Source organism: Pseudophryne corroboree, chromosome 7 (assembly GCF_028390025.1).
Source record: "Pseudophryne corroboree isolate aPseCor3 chromosome 7, aPseCor3.hap2, whole genome shotgun sequence".
In the NCBI taxonomy this organism is placed as follows: domain Eukaryota; kingdom Metazoa; phylum Chordata; class Amphibia; order Anura; family Myobatrachidae; genus Pseudophryne; species Pseudophryne corroboree.
This window is the reverse complement of record NC_086450.1, coordinates 368496168-368514187: the sequence shown is the minus strand read 5'-3', so window position 1 is coordinate 368514187 and position 18020 is coordinate 368496168. Positions and strand designations below refer to the sequence as shown.

Genomic DNA, 18020 nt, shown 5'->3' with positions numbered 1-18020 from the left:
AAATGCTGCCCTGGTCCCGTTTGCAGTGAACTTTGGGCATATTTCAGCTTCAGCTGCAAATGTGCAAAAATCGCTAAGAAGCGATTTCTGCACATCAGCGCATGCACATGCGCACGTATATTTGCGCATGCGCGAGGTCTTTAACTGCATTCTCTTCAGAATACAGTTTAAGACCTGGAGGGGGCGGGAATGGAGCCGCATTTTTTTGAGGGCATCAATGCTCCATGTCTTCATGTTTTGACCATTGGAGGGGTGTGCCTGGCGGCTGTGTGATGTCACATGCAGCTGCAGCGACCCAAAAGATGGCGGCCCTCCGACTGCCTGCATAGGCAGGGGCTACCTTCATTATGCAAGCGCATCACTGTATAGCGGGGGGAGGGGGGGCAGGACCTGGCATGCTGGGTGGCCTTGCCTTGTGCTGGGCAGCCCCCCACATGTTAAAGAGAAGAGTTGTAGTTTTGCGATGTTTTGCAAAACTACAACTGTAGCTGAATTAGGCCCTATTTTCCCAACAGCATCACCACTCTGGAAGTGTCTGCAAAACATTTGACACTGGACCTGATGCTGCTGCATCTGTTTCTTATGCTAATGCAGCAGCTGATTTTCTCAAACCTCAGACCCCCACCTGCAGCATCTTGAGACAGTGCATTTCTGTTTTATGGTACCTCCCAGGTACACCCACTAAAATCCAAAGACCCTGGATACAATTCAGAACTGTGTCTCTGAGCGGTAGCAATCCGGATACATGCGCTGTGTGACTGGGACACATGGGCAGACTGACACCGTCAAGTAACTGCCTTCTGTATCAGTGAATAAGGCTCACCATCACTTCTCCCAAAGATTTCAATCTTTTAGAGCTCACATTGGGAAAATCCCAATAGGAAGGGGGGAGCGCTTCATTTTGAAAAAGCATTTTGGATATCAGGTGAAAGCAACACCTATGCATATGGAGTGTATTGCTCCATATGAGAGAGAGAGAGAGAGAGAGAGAGAGAGAGAGAGAGAGAGAGAGAGCTTATTCACAGGTGTCAGCAAAGCAAAACTAGAGATGAGCGGGTTCGGTTCCTCGGAATCCGAACCCGCCCGAACTTCATGTTTTTTTTCACGGGTCCGAGCGACTCGGATCTTCCCGCCTTGCTCGGTTAACCCGAGCGCGCCCGAACGTCATCATGACGCTGTCGGATTCTCGCGAGACTCGGATTCTATATAAGGAGCCGCGCGTCGCCGCCATTTTCACTCGTGCATTGAGATTGATAGGGAGAGGACGTGTCTGGCGTCCTCTCCATTAGAATAGAGATAGATTAGATAGAGAGAGAGAGATTGTGCAGAGTCGCAGACAGAGTTAGTTTACCACAGTCAGTGACCAGTGCAGTTGCTAGTTAACTTTTATTTAATATAATATATCCGTTCACTTCTCTCTGCTATATCCGTTCTCTGCCTGAAAAAAAAAACGATACACAGCACAGTCAGTCACACAGTGTGACTCAGTCTGTGTGCACTCAGCTCAGCCCAGTGTGCTGCACAGTCATCAATGTATAAATTAAAAGCTTATAATTAATTGTGGGGGAGACTGGGGAGCACTGCAGGTTGTTAGCAGGAGCCAGGAGTACAATTATATTAATTAACAGTGCACACTTTTGCTGCAGGAGTGGTGACCAGTGCCTGACCACCAGTATAGTATTGTTGTATACTACTAATATCTCTTTAAATATCAACCAGTCTATATTAGCAGCAGACACAGTACAGTGCGGTAGTTCACGGCTGTGGCTACCTCTGTGTCGGCACACGGCAGGCAGTCCGTCCGACCAGAATTGTATTATTTATTATTATATACCTACCACCTAACCGTGGTTTTTTTTTCATTCTTTATACCGTCATAGTGTCATCCTAATTGTTACGAGTATACTACTATCTCTTTATCAACCAGTGTACAGTGCGGTAGTTCACGGCTGTGGCTACCTCTGTGTCGGCACACGGCAGGCAGTCCGTCCGACCAGAATTGTATTATTTATTATTATATACCTACCACCTAACCGTGGTTTTTTTTTTCATTCTTTATACCGTCATAGTGTCATCCTAATTGTTACGAGTATACTACTATCTCTTTATCAACCAGTGTACAGTGCGGTAGTTCACGGCTGTGGCTACCTCTGTGTCGGCACACGGCAGGCAGTCCGTCCGACCAGAATTGTATTATTTATTATTATATACCTACCACCTAACCGTGGTTTTTTTTTTCATTCTTTATACCGTCATAGTGTCATCCTAATTGTTACGAGTATACTACTATCTCTTTATCAACCAGTGTACAGTGCGGTAGTTCACGGCTGTGGCTACCTCTGTGTCGGCACACGGCAGGCAGTCCGTCCGACCAGAATTGTATTATTTATTATTATATACCTACCACCTAACCGTGGTTTTTTTTTTCATTCTTTATACCGTCATAGTGTCATCCTAATTGTTACGAGTATACTACTATCTCTTTATCAACCAGTGTACAGTGCGGTAGTTCACGGCTGTGGCTACCTCTGTGTCGGCACACGGCAGGCAGTCCGTCCGACCAGAATTGTATTATTTATTATTATATACCTACCACCTAACCGTGGTTTTTTTTTCATTCTTTATACCGTCATAGTGTCATCCTAATTGTTACGAGTATACTACTATCTCTTTATCAACCAGTGTACAGTGCGGTAGTTCACGGCTGTGGCTACCTCTGTGTCGGCACACGGCAGGCAGTCTGTCCGACCAGAATTGTATTATTTATTATTATATACCTACCACCTAACCGTGGTTTTTTTTTTCATTCTTTATACCGTCATAGTGTCATCCTAATTGTTACGAGTATACTACTATCTCTTTATCAACCAGTGTACAGTGCGGTAGTTCACGGCTGTGGCTACCTCTGTGTCGGCACACGGCAGGCAGTCCGTCCGACCAGAATTGTATTATTTATTATTATATACCTACCACCTAACCGTGGTTTTTTTTTTCATTCTTTATACCGTCATAGTGTCATCCTAATTGTTACGAGTATACTACTATCTCTTTATCAACCAGTGTACAGTGCGGTAGTTCACGGCTGTGGCTACCTCTGTGTCGGCACACGGCAGGCAGTCCGTCCGACCAGAATTGTATTATTTATTATTATATACCTACCACCTAACCGTGGTTTTTTTTTTCATTCTTTATACCGTCATAGTGTCATCCTAATTGTTACGAGTATACTACTATCTCTTTATCAACCAGTGTACAGTGCGGTAGTTCACGGCTGTGGCTACCTCTGTGTCGGCACACGGCAGGCAGTCCGTCCGACCAGAATTGTATTATTTATTATTATATACCTACCACCTAACCGTGGTTTTTTTTTTCATTCTTTATACCGTCATAGTGTCATCCTAATTGTTACGAGTATACTACTATCTCTTTATCAACCAGTGTACAGTGCGGTAGTTCACGGCTGTGGCTACCTCTGTGTCGGCAGTCGGCAGGCAGTCCGTCCATCCATAATTGTATTATTATTATAATATATACCACCTAACCGTGGTTTTTTTTTCATTCTTTATACCGTCGTCATAGTGTCATACTAGTTGTTACGAGTATACTACTATCTCTTTATCAACCAGTGTACAGTGCGGTAGTTCACGGCTGTGGCTACCTCTGTGTCGGCAGTCGGCAGGCAGTCCGTCCATCCATAATTGTATTATTATTATAATATATACCACCTAACCGTGGTTTTTTTTTCATTCTTTATACCGTCGTCATAGTGTCATACTAGTTGTTACGAGTATACTACTATCTCTTTATCAACCAGTGTACAGTGCGGTAGTTCACGGCTGTGGCTACCTCTGTGTCGGCAGTCGGCAGGCAGTCCGTCCATCCATAATTGTATTATTATTATAATATATACCACCTAACCGTGGTTTTTTTATACCACCTAACCGTGGCAGTCCGTCCATAATTGTATACTAGTATCCAATCCATCCATCTCCATTGTTTACCTGAGGTGCCTTTTAGTTCTGCCTATAAAATATGGAGAACAAAAAAGTTGAGGTTCCAAAATTAGGGAAAGATCAAGATCCACTTCCACCTCGTGCTGAAGCTGCTGCCACTAGTCATGGCCGAGACGATGAAATGCCAGCAACGTCGTCTGCCAAGGCCGATGCCCAATGTCATAGTACAGAGCATGTCAAATCCAAAACACCAAATATCAGAAAAAAAAGGACTCCAAAACCTAAAATAAAATTGTCGGAGGAGAAGCGTAAACTTGCCAATATGCCATTTACCACACGGAGTGGCAAGGAACGGCTGAGGCCCTGGCCTATGTTCATGGCTAGTGGTTCAGCTTCACATGAGGATGGAAGCACTCAGCCTCTCGCTAGAAAACTGAAAAGACTCAAGCTGGCAAAAGCACCGCAAAGAACTGTGCGTTCTTTGAAATCCCAAATCCACAAGGAGAGTCCAATTGTGTCGTTTGCGATGCCTGACCTTCCCAACACTGGACGTGAAGAGCATGCGCCTTCCACTATTTGCATGCCCCCTGCAAGTGCTGGAAGGAGCACCCGCAGTCCAGTTCCTGATAGTCAGATTGAAGATGTCAGTGTTGAAGTACACCAGGATGAGGAGGATATGGGTGTTGCTGGCGCTGGGGAGGAAATTGACCAGGAGGATTCTGATGGTGAGGTGGTTTGTTTAAGTCAGGCACCCGGGGAGACACCTGTTGTCCGTGGGAGGAATATGGCCGTTGACATGCCAGGTGAAAATACCCAAAAAATCAGCTCTTCGGTGTGGAGGTATTTCACCAGAAATGCGGACAACAGGTGTCAAGCCGTGTGTTCCCTTTGTCAAGCTGTAATAAGTAGGGGTAAGGACGTTAACCACCTCGGAACATCCTCCCTTATACGTCACCTGCAGCGCATTCATAATAAGTCAGTGACAAGTTCAAAAACTTTGGGTGACAGCGGAAGCAGTCCACTGACCAGTAAATCCCTTCCTCTTGTAACCAAGCTCACGCAAACCACCCCACCAACTCCCTCAGTGTCAATTTCCTCCTTCCCCAGGAATGCCAATAGTCCTGCAGGCCATGTCACTGGCAAGTCTGACGAGTCCTTTCCTGCCTGGGATTCCTCCGATGCATCCTTGCGTGTAACGCCTACTGCTGCTGGCGCTGCTGTTGTTGCCGCTGGGAGTCGATGGTCATCCCAGAGGGGAAGTCGTAAGCCCACTTGTACTACTTCCAGTAAGCAATTGACTGTTCAACAGTCCTTTGCGAGGAAGATGAAATATCACAGCAGTCATCCTACTGCAAAGCGGATAACTGAGTCCTTGACAACTATGTTGGTGTTAGACGTGCGTCCGGTATCCGCCGTTAGTTCACAGGGAACTAGACAATTTATTGAGGCAGTGTGCCCCCGTTACCAAATACCATCTAGGTTCCACTTCTCTAGGCAGGCGATACCGAGAATGTACACGGACGTCAGAAAAAGACTCACCAGTGTCCTAAAAAATGCAGTTGTACCCAATGTCCACTTAACCACGGACATGTGGACAAGTGGAGCAGGGCAGGGTCAGGACTATATGACTGTGACAGCCCACTGGGTAGATGTATGGACTCCCGCCGCAAGAACAGCAGCGGCGGCACCAGTAGCAGCATCTCGCAAACGCCAACTCTTTCCTAGGCAGGCTACGCTTTGTATCACCGCTTTCCAGAATACGCACACAGCTGAAAACCTCTTACGGCAACTGAGGAAGATCATCGCGGAATGGCTTACCCCAATTGGACTCTCCTGTGGATTTGTGGCATCGGACAACGCCAGCAATATTGTGTGTGCATTAAATATGGGCAAATTCCAGCACGTCCCATGTTTTGCACATACCTTGAATTTGGTGGTGCAGAATTTTTTAAAAAACGACAGGGGCGTGCAAGAGATGCTGTCGGTGGCCAGAAAAATTGCGGGACACTTTCGGCGTACAGGCACCACGTACAGAAGACTGGAGCACCACCAAAAACTACTGAACCTGCCCTGCCATCATCTGAAGCAAGAAGTGGTAACGAGGTGGAATTCAACCCTCTATATGCTTCAGAGGTTGGAGGAGCAGCAAAAGGCCATTCAAGCCTATACAATTGAGCACGATATAGGAGATGGAATGCACCTGTCTCAAGTGCAGTGGAGAATGATTTCAACGTTGTGCAAGGTTCTGATGCCCTTTGAACTTGCCACGCGTGAAGTCAGTTCAGACACTGCCAGCCTGAGTCAGGTCATTCCCCTCATCAGGCTTTTGCAGAAGAAGCTGGAGGCATTGAAGAAGGAGCTAACACGGAGCGATTCCGCTAGGCATGTGGGACTTGTGGATGCAGCCCTTAATTCGCTTAACAAGGATTCACGGGTGGTCAATCTGTTGAAATCAGAGCACTACATTTTGGCCACCGTGCTCGATCCTAGATTTAAAGCCTACCTTGGATCTCTCTTTCCGGCAGACACAGGTCTGCTGGGGTTGAAAGACCTGCTGGTGACAAAATTGTCAAGTCAAGCGGAACGCGACCTGTCAACATCTCCTCCTTCACATTCTCCCGCAACTGGGGGTGCGAGGAAAAGGCTCAGAATTCCGAGCCCACCCGCTGGCGGTGATGCAGGGCAGTCTGGAGCGACTGCTGATGCTGACATCTGGTCCGGACTGAAGGACCTGACAACGATTACGGACATGTCGTCTACTGTCACTGCATATGATTCTCTCAACATTGATAGAATGGTGGAGGATTATATGAGTGACCGCATCCAAGTAGGCATGTCACACAGTCCGTACTTATACTGGCAGGAAAAAGAGGCAATTTGGAGGCCCTTGCACAAACTGGCTTTATTCTACCTAAGTTGCCCTCCCACAAGTGTGTACTCCGAAAGAGTGTTTAGTGCCGCCGCTCACCTTGTCAGCAATCGGCGTACGAGGTTACATCCAGAAAATGTGGAGAAGATGATGTTCATTAAAATGAATTATAATCAATTCCTCCGCGGAGACATTGACCAGCAGCAATTGCCTCCACAAAGTACACAGGGAGCTGAGATGGTGGATTCCAGTGGGGACGAATTGATAATCTGTGAGGAGGGGGATGTACACGGTGATATATCGGAGGGTGAAGATGAGGTGGACATCTTGCCTCTGTAGAGCCAGTTTGTGCAAGGAGAGATTAATTGCTTCTTTTTTGGGGGGGGTCCAAACCAACCCGTCATATCAGTCACAGTCGTGTGGCAGACCCTGTCACTGAAATGATGGGTTGGTTAAAGTGTGCATGTCCTGTTTTGTTTATACAACATAAGGGTGGGTGGGAGGGCCCAAGGATAATTCCATCTTGCACCTCTTTTTTCTTTTCTTTTTCTTTGCATCATGTGCTGATTGGGGAGGGTTTTTTGGAAGGGACATCCTGCGTGACACTGCAGTGCCACTCCTAGATGGGCCCGGTGTTTGTGTCGGCCACTAGGGTCGCTAATCTTACTCACACAGTCAGCTACCTCATTGCGCCTCTTTTTTTCTTTGCGTCATGTGCTGTTTGGGGAGGGTTTTTTGGAAGGGACATCCTGCGTGACACTGCAGTGCCACTCCTAGATGGGCCCGGTGTTTGTGTCGGCCACTAGGGTCGCTAATCTTACTCACACAGTCAGCTACCTCATTGCGCCTCTTTTTTTCTTTGCGTCATGTGCTGTTTGGGGAGGGTTTTTTGGAAGGGACATCCTGCGTGACACTGCAGTGCCACTCCTAGATGTGCCCGGTGTTTGTGTCGGCCACTAGGGTCGCTAATCTTACTCACACAGTCAGCTACCTCATTGCGCCTCTTTTTTTCTTTGCGTCATGTGCTGTTTGGGGAGGGTTTTTTGGAAGGGCCATCCTGCGTGACACTGCAGTGCCACTCCTAGATGGGCCCGGTGTTTGTGTCGGCCACTAGGGTCGCTTATCTTACTCACACAGCGACCTCGGTGCAAATTTTAGGACTAAAAATAATATTGTGAGGTGTGATGTGTTCAGAATAGGCTGAAAATGAGTGTAAATTATGTTTTTTGAGGTTAATAATACTTTGGGATCAAAATTACCCCCAAATTCTATGATTTAAGCTGTTTTTTAGGGTTTTTTGAAAAAAACACCCGAATCCAAAACACACCCGAATCCGACAAAAAAAATTCGGTGAGGTTTTGCCAAAACGCGGTCGAACCCAAAACACGGCCGCGGAACCGAACCCAAAACCAAAACACAAAACCCGAAAAATTTCCGGCGCTCATCTCTAAGCAAAACTAGCAAGTACTGTAATTTTGCACCTGGACAATCCATGCTGCTATAAGAGATGAGCGGGTTCGGTTTCAGAAAACTGAACCCTACCGGACTTCACCATTCGAGTCCGGATCCGAGTCAGGCTCAGGTTTTCCCGCCTGACTCGGAAACCAGAACGAGGCAAAACGTCATCATCCCGCTGTCGGATTCTCGCGGGGTTTGGATTCCATATAAGGAGCTGCGTATCCCCGCCATTTTCACTCTGGCATTGAAGAGTGTAGAGAGAGAACGTGTCTCCATTCTCTCAGTGTCCGTGTCTTGTGCTGTATTTGTCCAGTCACAGTGGTTGTGTCCTCTTGCTGCCATATGTCCATTGCTCCGGTATGTGCTGCATCAGTCCAGTGGTGGTGTGCTGTGCATCAGCCATCAGTCATTCCAGTGACCAGGCAGTCACAGTGGTATACACTGCTGCTATGTGTCCACTGCTACAGTATTATTATTATTATTATAATAATATTAATTATTATTATTATTATTATTATTATTAACAACAAGTCCCTTACAGTGTTGCTGTGTTGTGCTGCATCAGACCAGTGGTAGTGTCCTGGCCATCAGTCATTCCAGTGACCAGGCAGTCATGGTGGTATATGCTGCTGCTATATGTCCACTGCTACAGTATAATAATAATAATAATAATAATAATAATAATGTAGCCCCTAGTATGAGGGGTTGATGGGTATAGTCTAATATATATATATGATGGGTATAGTCTAATATATATATGTATACTAATGACAGATATCTATATTATATGCATGTAAATACATTTATTGTATATGATACCTTATTATAGTGTAAACAAATGCATTACATTGCATTATATGTCATATGTATATGCCCTTATGCCAGTAATAGTAACTATTTTGTAAATGCAAATGCCCCCTGTCCCTGTGGATAGAAGATAGAAGTGGCACGAGGGGACTTGGGGGAGATTCTTCTGGAAGCCCCCGTGCCGGGGGAGAGGAGCGAGCCTGTAGCACGCGGGGAGAAGAAAGACGGTTACCCCGGGGGGAGAAGGGAGGTGTGACGCAGGAAAGAGAGAGAGCAGTGGAAGGAGGAACGGAGCGTCCGGCGCCGGGAGGAGAATTACCTGAGCAGACGGAGACAGAGCTAGATAACGCGGCTGGGTCTCCGTGCCTGTACATGAAATGACGGGCGCTGCGCGTCCTGCTCGCTATTACCAGGCGAACTGGGACCTGTGGTGTAGCTGGCCGGACTTGAGTTCGAGGAAGAGGCAGCGCCGATTCCATCCCACAAGGCGGCTCCGATTCCCTCCCTCAATGCGGAGGACATCCCTTCCTGGTCCAGCCGCAACTGCCTGGAACTGACTACGCCGCTGAGACCCGCCAGCCGCCGCTCCGGAGAATTGATGGTGCAACGGGAGAAAGGTGATGTAGCCCAGGGGCGCAGCTGTCCCCGCTGGTGGAGAACAGAGGAGCTGCCGCTGTCAGGAGTATGGGGACATGAGGTGCAGCGTTTATAAAAGTAACTTGGGAGACTGAAGATTGTATCTAGTCATTGGAGGGGCTGGCCAGACTGAAGGGGGAGGAGAAGCACCTGAGAGGCGGACAGCATTACCCCCATATAAAGAGGTACCATTGGGTAGCCCACAGAGAGGTGGAGCTATCATTAAACCAAAAGGCCAGGTGGTCAGTCAGCCAAGAGGAGAGCATTTACCAGGTGGACAACCCCTGATAACCACTAGACAGTGCAGCATCCGATGAATTCTCTGATAGCAGCTCCTTAGAATCAGAAAGGGGGCAAACTTGAACCTGTTGCTACTACCTCCCATCAACCGCATATATTACATGAGCTGATCCATAGACAAAAGACTGTATATCTCTATATACTGAGGCAAACAGTGTAGTTGGGGGGAGTGACTACTGGGTGTCGCCCCAACAGGGGATGAGATTCTGTTTGGGGTTTTTTTTAATCCTCATCTGCCTTTCAGCTAACATTGCTTTAGCTTAAGCCATATCTGAGACATTTAGAATTATATAATATTGAAGGAAGCCGAACCGGTGAACAAATTCACCCGGATGGTAATAACAGTAGGCTAAGGAGCAGCACATAGCTTCCATTTGCCCCTGGTAGCTTCCCAGTAGCTGAATCAGGGAATCGACCGATTCGGAACTACCAATAACCAACTCCTGAAACAAAAGGGTGTCATCGCTCTAGTTTCCGCATCCTAACTACAGGTTGTTGAAATGGGCCCCAACTGTGCACCAACGTTATAGACAGGTATATCAAACAGGTGAACGTTAACGGCTGGTTACTAGTATAACTCTGCGTAGAGCAAACAAAGGGACCTTCCTATATTTAAATGCTTTTGGAACTGATAAGTGTATGCTGGGTTTAATTTTCTGTTTAACCGGTTACACATATTTTTTTTTGTTTTGCATGCATCAGTATTGTATTGTACTATAGGCCAAATGAGAGTATATATAAAGGGATTACTACTGGGTTCCACCATTATTTATGTGATAGGTTATGTTACCATTGATCATTGCGTGATGTGAAAGCATTGTAGGCTGTGATTCCAAATAAAAGTTTACTTAACCTAAAGTGGTGATCGTCTGGGCAGATGAGCATGGAGTAACCTGAAAGAAAGCAACAAAGTGAGTTACGAACCCTAAAGAAAAAAAAAACGAAAAAAAAAACAAGGAAAGGTAATAACTGTTAAATCACATAGTAACTAATAATAACAACTAAGTTTACACCATATTGTTATCTGAATACCACCTGCTGCCCTCCGTGTTTAATTCAACACATGGTCCTTATCAGGAGGCTTTCCCAAACAAGCCAGGGCCTTTGAGCTTGGGTGGAGGCACTAGATCTCAACGGTATTATACACTTAATAAGGCCCACGGATAAATAGGGCTACAATAATAATAATAATAATAATAATAATGACCTAATAATAAGTACCTTACAGTGTTGCTGTGTTGTCTTGCATCAAACCAGTGGAAGTTTCCTGTGCATCAGCCATCAGTCATTCCAGTGACCAGGCAGTCACAGTGGTATACGCTGCTGCTATATGTCCACTGCTACAGTATAATAATAATAATAATAATAATAATAATAATAACAACAAGTCCCTTACAGTGTTGCTGTGTTGTCCTGCATCAGACCAGTGGTAGTGCCCTGTGCATCAGCCATAAGTCATTCCAGTGACCAAGCAGTCCCAGTGGTATCCTCTGCTGCCATATGTCCAGTGCTCCTGTACCGCATATTGTGTTATATAACTCCAGAAAAATAATGGAGAACAAAAATTTGGAGGATAAAATAGGGAAAGATCAAGAACCACTTCCTCCTAGTGCTGAAGCTGCTGCCACTAGCCATGACATTGACAATGAAATGCCACCAACGTCGTCTGTCAAGGCCGATGCCCAATGTGATAGTAAAGGGCATGTAAAATCCAAAAAGCCAAAGTTCAGTAAAAAGACCCAAAAAAAGAAATTTAAATGGTCTGAGGAGAAACGTAAACTTGCCAATATGCCATTTACGACACGGAGTGGCAAGGAATGGCTGAGGCCCTAGCCTATGTTCATGACTAATGGTTCAGCTTCACATGACGATGGAAGCCCTCAACCTCCATTTTGCCATTTAATTCCAGTGATTTTGCAGTATAATTTCAGTGATTTTGCCATTTAATTCCAGTGATTTTGCAGTATAATTCCAGTGATTTTGCAGTATAATTTCAGTGATTTTGCCATTTAATTCCAGTGATTTGGACGTATAATTCCAGTGATTTTGCAGTATAATTCCAGTGTTTTGGACGTATAATTCCAGTGATTTCTCTATCGTCCTAAGTGGATGCTGGGGTTCCTGAAAGGACCATGGGGAATAGCGGCTCCGCAGGAGACAGGGCACAAAAAAGTAAAGCTTTACTAGGTCAGGTGGTGTGCACTGGCTCCTCCCCCCATGACCCTCCTCCAGACTCCAGTTAGATTTTGTGCCCGAACGAGAAGGGTGCAATCTAGGTGGCTCTCCTAAAGAGCTGCTTAGAGAAAGTTTAGTTTAGGTTTTTTTCTTTACAGTGAGTCCTGCTGGCAACAGGATCACTGCAACGTGGGACTTAGGGGGAAAGTAGTAAACTCACCTGCATGCAGAGTGGATTTGCTGCTTGGCTACTGGACACCATTAGCTCCAGAGGGATCGAACACAGGCCCAGCCGTGGAGTCCGGTCCCGGAGCCGCGCCGCCGACCCCCTTGCAGATGCTGAAGCGTGAAGAGGTCCGGAAACCGGCGGCTGAAGACTCCTCAGTCTTCATAAGGTAGCGCACAGCACTGCAGCTGTGCGCCATTTTCCTCTCAGCACACTTCACTGGGCAGTCACTGAGGGTGCAGAGCGCTGGGGGGGGGCGCTCTGAGAGGCAAATATAAACCTTATACAAGGCTAAAAATACCTCACATATAGCCCATAGGGGCTATATGGAGATATTTAACCCCTGCCTGACTGGAAAAATAGCGGGAGAAGAACCCGCCGAAAAAGGGGCGGGGCCTATCTCCTCAGCACACGGCGCCATTTTCTGTCACAGCTCCGCTGGTCAGAACGGCTCCCAGGTCTCTCCCCTGCACTGCACTACAGAAACAGGGTAAAACAGAGAGGGGGGGCACATTAATGGCTATATATATATATATTAAAGCAGCTATAAGGGAGCACTTAATATAAGGATATCCCTTGTATATATAGCGCTTTGTGGTGTGTGCTGGCAGACTCTCCCTCTGTCTCCCCAAAAGGGCTAGTGGGTCCTGTCTTCATTAGAGCATTCCCTGTGAGTTTGCGGTGTGTGTCGGTACGTGGTGTCGACATGTATGAGGACGATATTGGTGTGGAGGCGGAGCAATTGCCAAATATGCAGATGTCACCCCCCAGGGGGTCGACACCAGAATGGATGCCTTTATTTGTGGAATTACGTGATGGTTTATCTTCCCTTAAACAGTCAGTTGAGGACATGAGGCGGCCGGACAATCAATTAATGCCTGTCCAGGCGCCTCAAACACCGTCAGGGGCTGTAAAACGCCCTTTGCCTCAGTCGGTCGACACAGACCCAGACACGGGCACTGATTCCAGTGACGACGGTAGAAATTCAAACGTATTTTCCAGTAGGGCCACACGTTATATGATTTTGGCAATGAAGGAGACGTTACATTTAGCTGATACTACAGATACCGTAAAACAGGGTATTATGTATGGTGTGAAAAAACTACAAACAGTTTTTCCTGAATCAGAAGAATTAAATGACGTGTGTGATGAAGCGTGGGTTGCTCCTGATAAAAAGTTGATAATTTCAAAAAAGTTATTGGCATTATACCCTTTCCCGCCAGAGGTTAGGGCGCGCTGGGAAACACCCCCTAAGGTGGACAAGGCGCTCACACGCTTATCCAAACAAGTGGCGTTACCCTCTCCTGAGACGGCCGCACTTACGGATCCATCAGATAGAAAGATGGAAGTTATTCAAAAGAATATATACACACATGCAGGTGTTATACTACGACCAGCTATAGCAACTGCCTGGATGTGCAGTGCTGGAGTAGTTTGGTCAGAATCCCTGATTGAAAATATTGATACCCTAGATAGGGACAATGTTTTACTGTCGTTAGAACAAATAAAGGATGCATTTATCTATATGCGTGATGCACAGAGGGATATTTGCACACTGGCATCTCGGGTGAGTGCTATGTCCATTTCAGCCAGAAGAGCCTTATGGACACGACAGTGGACAGGCGATGCGGATTCAAAACGTCACATGGAGGTTTTGCCGTATAAAGGGGAGGAGTTATTTGGAGTTGGTCTATCAGACTTGGTGGCCACGGCTACTGCCGGGAAATCCACTTTTTTACCTCAAGTCACTCCCCAACAGAGAAAGGCACCGACCTTTCAACCGCAGCCTTTTCGCTCCTACAAAAATAAGAGAGCAAAGGGCTTGTCGTACCTGCCACGAGGCAGAGGAAGAGGGAAGAGACACCAACAGGCAGCTCCTTCCCAGGAACAGAAGCCCTCCCCGGCTCCTGCAAAAACCTCAGCATGACGCTGGGGCCTCTCAAGCGGACTCGGGGACAGTGGGGGGCCGTCTCAAAAATTACAGCGCGCAGTGGGCTCACTCGCAGGTAGACCCCTGGATCCTGCAGATAATATCTCAGGGGTACAGGTTGGAATTAGAGACGGATCCTCCTCATCGTTTCCTGAAGTCTGCCTTACCAACCGTCTCTTCCGAAAGGGAGAGGGTGTTGGAAGCCATTCACAAGCTGTACGCTCAGCAGGTGATAGTCAAAGTACCCCTATTACAACAAGGAAAGGGGTATTATTCCACTCTATTTGTGGTACCGAAGCCGGATGGCTCGGTAAGGCCTATTCTAAATCTGAAGTCCTTGAACCTCTACATAAAAAAGTTCAAGTTCAAGATGGAGTCACTCAGAGCAGTGATAGCGAACCTGGGCCAGGGGTACCTCAGGTTCATTGTTCAAAACTGTCACTATCAGTTTCAGACGCTGCCGTTCGGATTGTCCACGGCGCCTCGGGTCTTTACCAAGGTAATGGCCGAGATGATGATTCTTCTTCGAAGAAAAGGCGTATTAGTTATCCCATACTTGGACGATCTCCTAATAAGGGCAAGGTCCAGAGAACAGCTGGAGACAGCTTTAGCACTATCTCAAGAGGTGCTAAGACAACACGGGTGGATTCTGAATATTCCAAAATCCCATTTAATCCCGACAACTCGTCTGCTGTTCCTAGGAATGATTCTGGACACGGTTCAGAAAAAGGTTTTCCTTCCAGAGGAAAAAGCCAAGGAGTTATCCGATCTGGTCAGGAACCTCCTAAAACCAGGAAAAGTGTCAGTACATCAATGCACAAGAGTCCTGGGAAAAATGGTGGCTTCTTACGAAGCAATTCCATTCGGCAGATTCCATGCAAGAATATTCCAAAGGGATCTGTTGGACAAATGGTCAGGGTCGCATCTGCAGATGCACCTGCGAATAACCCTGTCACCAAAGACAAGGGTGTCACTTCTGTGGTGGTTGCAGAAGGCTCACCTATTAGAAGGCCGCAGATTCGGCATTCAGGATTGGATCCTGGTGACCACGGACGCCAGCCTGAGAGGCTGGGGAGCAGTCACACAAGGAAGAAACTTCCAGGGAGTATGGACGAGTCTGGAAAAGTCTCTTCACATAAACATTCTGGAACTAAGAGCAATCTACAATGCTCTAAGCCAGGCGGAACTTCTCCTGCAAGGAAAGCCGGTGTTGATTCAGTCGGACAACATCACGGCGGTCGCCCATGTAAACAGGCAGGGCGGCACAAGAAGCAGGAGTGCAATGGCAGAAGCTGCCAAGATTCTTCGCTGGGCGGAGAATCACGTGATAGCACTGTCAGCAGTGTTCATCCCGGGCGTGGACAACTGGGAAGCAGACTTCCTCAGCAGACACGATCTTCATCCGGGAGAGTGGGGTCTACATCCAGAAGTCTTCAACATGTTAATAGACCGTTGGGAAAGACCAATTGTAGACATGATGGCGTCTCGCCTCAACAAGAAACTGGACAAATATTGCGCCAGGTCAAGAGATCCACAGGCAATAGCTGTGGACGCACTGGTAACTCCTTGGGTGTACCAGTCAGTGTATGTGTTTCCTCCTCTGCCGCTCATACCAAAGGTATTGAAGATCATACGGCAAAGAAGAGTAAGAACAATACTAGTGGTTCCGGATTGGCCGAGAAGGACTTGGTATCCGGAACTTCAAGAGATGCTCACGGACGAACCGTGGCCTCTACCTCTGAGAAGGGACCTGCTACAGCAGGGTCCCTGTCTTTTTCAAGACTTACCGCGGCTGCGTTTGACGGCATGGCGGTTGAACGCCAGATCCTAAAAGGGAAAGGCATTCCAGAAGAAGTCATTCCTACCTTGATTAAGGCACGGAAGGAAGTCACCGTGAAACATTATCACCGCATTTGGCGAAAATATGTAGCGTGGTGCGAGGATCGGAGGGTTCCGACGGAGGAATTCCAACTGGGTCGTTTCCTACATTTCCTGCAATCAGGATTATCTATGGGTCTCAAATTGGGATCCATTAAGGTTCAAATTTCGGCCCTGTCAATATTCTTCCAAAAAGAATTGGCCTCTGTCCCTGAGGTCCAGACTTTTGTCAAGGGAGTACTGCATATACAGCCTCCTGTGGTGCCTCCGGTGGCACCGTGGGATCTAAATGTAGTTTTAGATTTCCTCAAATCCCATTGGTTTGAACCATTGAAAAAGGTGGATTTGAAATATCTCACATTGAAAGTGACTATGTTACTAGCCCTGGCCTCTGCCAGGAGAGTATCTGAATTGGCGGCTTTATCTTATAAAAGTCCTTATCTAATCTTCCATTCGGATAGGGCAGAACTGCGGACTCGTCCGCATTTTCTCCCTAAAGTGGTATCAGCATTTCATCTGAACCAACCTATTGTGGTGCCTGCGGCCACTAGCGACTTGGAGGACTCCAAGTTGTTGGACGTTGTCAGAGCCTTAAAAATATACATTGCAAGGACGGCTGGAGTCAGAAAATCTGACTCGCTGTTTATATTGTATGCACCCAACAAGTTGGGCGCACCTGCTTCTAAGCAGTCGATTGCTCGTTGGATTTGTAACACAATTCAACTTGCACATTCTGTGGCAGGCCTGCCACAGCCTAAAACTGTAAAAGCCCACTCCACAAGGAAGGTGGGCTCATCTTGGGCGGCTGCCCGAGGGGTCTCGGCATTACAACTCTGCCGAGCAGCTACGTGGTCGGGGGAGAACACGTTTGTAAAATTTTACAAATTTGATACCCTGGCAAAGGAGGACCTGGAGTTCTCTCATTCGGTGCTGCAGAGTCATCCGCACTCTCCCGCCCGTTTGGGAGCTTTGGTATAATCCCCATGGTCCTTTCAGGAACCCCAGCATCCACTTAGGACGATAGAGAAAATAAGAATTTACTTACCGATAATTCTATTTCTCGGAGTCCGTAGTGGATGCTGGGCGCCCATCCCAAGTGCGGATTATCTGCAATACTTGTACATAGTTATTGTTAACTAATTCGGGTTATTGTTAAGGAGCCATCTTTAAGAGGCCCTTTCTGTTGTCATACTGTTAACTGGGTTTAGATCACAAGTTGTACGGTGTGATTGGTGTGGCTGGTATGAGTCTTACCCGGGATTCAAAATGCCTCCCTTATTGTGTATGCTCGTCCGGGCACAGTACCTAACTGGAGTCTGGAGGAGGGTCATGGGGGGAGGAGCCAGTGCACACCACCTGACCTAGTAAAGCTTTACTTTTTTGTGCCCTGTCTCCTGCGGAGCCGCTATTCCCCATGGTCCTTTCAGGAACCCCAGCATCCACTACGGACTCCGAGAAATAGAATTATCGGTAAGTAAATTCTTATTTTTGCAGTATAATTCCAGTGATTTGGACGTATAATTTCAGTGATTTTATCATTTAATTCCAGTGATTTGGATGTATAAGTACAGTGATTTTGCCATTTAATTCCAGTGATTTGGATGTATAATTCCAGTGATTTTGCAGTATAATTCCAGTGATTTTGCCATTTAATTCCAGTGATTTGGACGTATAATTCCAGTTATTTTGCAATATAATTCCAGTGATTTGGATGTATAATTCCAGTGATTTGGATGTATAATTCCAGTGATTTGGATATATAATTACAGTGATTTTGCCATTGAATTC

At 46.7% G+C, this 18020-nt stretch overlaps 1 long non-coding RNA gene across 2 annotated transcripts in view; it reads right to left on the bottom strand.

Annotated features, from left to right (window-relative positions):
• Nucleotides 1-18020, bottom strand: part of LOC134945310 (uncharacterized) — a 107510-nt gene that overhangs the window by 49536 nt on the left and 39954 nt on the right. The window contains exon 2 of one of the 2 annotated variants that reach the window (XR_010182089.1): nucleotides 9407-10916. This is a non-coding gene — a long non-coding RNA (uncharacterized LOC134945310). The remainder of the gene's footprint in view (nucleotides 1-9406; nucleotides 10917-18020) is intronic. The other variant, XR_010182090.1, reaches the window with a different exon arrangement.